This window comes from Montipora capricornis, chromosome 10 (assembly GCF_036669925.1).
Source record: "Montipora capricornis isolate CH-2021 chromosome 10, ASM3666992v2, whole genome shotgun sequence".
NCBI classification, from domain to species: Eukaryota; Metazoa; Cnidaria; class Anthozoa; order Scleractinia; family Acroporidae; genus Montipora; species Montipora capricornis.
In genome coordinates, this window is record NC_090892.1 from 62,409,656 (window position 1) to 62,411,133 (window position 1,478).

Below are 1,478 nucleotides of genomic sequence, written 5' to 3' on the forward strand. Positions count from 1 at the left end.
GACCAATCACAAGAAACTAACTTGACGTCATAGCGTCACCGAGCCGGAACTGCCTTTTTTTTTTTTGCGGAAAGGTAGTTTAAAGATAGATTAGTCTGTAAAAATGCCGTCGCTTAGTATTCGGGTTGCTCGCTCCTAGTCATGGGCTCCTCAGGTCCCCAATTAGTGCTCCAGCGCTAGAACGACTAGACACTTATTAAATTAAAGTTCCTTTCCGTTCCTTTTCCTTTAGGAATCCGAAAAATTTTGTGGAAATACTATGCAACTATTCCTTGTTGCTGGGAGGCGCGGTGGCCTCATGGTTAGAGTGCTCGACTCCGGATCGAGTGGTCCGGGTTCGTGTCCTGGCCAGGGACATTGTGTTGCGTTCTTGGGCACGACACTTTACTCTCACGGTGCCTCTTCACCCAGGTGTACAAATGGGTACCGGCGAAATGCTCGGGGTAACCCTGCGATGGACTAGCGTCCCATCCAGAGGGGAGTAGAAATACTCCTATTGGCTTCATGCTAAGGTAACCGGAGATAAGCGCCGACCTGATGGGCCTTCTGGCTCGTAAGCAGAGACTTTACCTTTATTCCTTGTTGCTTGGGGCTTCAACATCGCCATCTCAGCACGTGGTTGCTTAGTACTCACACTGATTTTAGTCAACTCTTTGTTCGACAAGCCTATGCGCGTTTTCTATTTCTCTTTCATTGGGGCCTTCAAAATCATGCAAAGGATTTCTAGTGCAGTCGATCAGATCGTGCTCTTGAGAGAAAGTTTGCTAGTTTATGAGGTGATGATCCTGTTAAATGTCACACTCTCTAAATTAAGTCGGTATGACACATCGTCATCATCATTGTCGTCGTCGTCGTCATCGTCATCATCATCATCTCTGCTCTAACAACAAGGATGATTAATCTCGTAAACAGTTTAGCCCAGGCCAGGAGTCGAATCATAACTCGATGAAGTAAGATTGTCCAGATGAATGTAGTCCTAGAAGGACTGCTGTTGATGACATGGACTGACATCACTATTTAAGTCACGTGATTTGTTAAATCTTAACACCCCCCCGCCCCCCAAGAAAACTTAAATGACGTAGTTACACCACTTAACCCCATCTTGCGAGCGAGATATTGTGCTCCGCCACCAGAATAGCTGAGTCTAAAACTAGAAATTTACTTCAGCCTCGGCAATGTAACACCAAGTGGTGTTCGGCTTCCTTGGATTTCATTTTCCAGTTGTCTCCCCCCTGGTGTTATTTTTGGGATGGTTTCATCCTGAAAACGTCACCAAGCTTATGGTCGCTGTGATGCTCTCACAGTAAGCCAGCAAATTGCAAATAACAAGTCATGAAATATCACGTGTCACAACGCAGCCGCGAACGTACCGGTTTACAACAGGTCTTTAGCCAATCTTTCAAGCTTACTCTTGAAGATTAAAACCCGAAAAAAAAATGCAGTACTCGTGGGCTTTAACCACGTTCAAGTTCATGAAA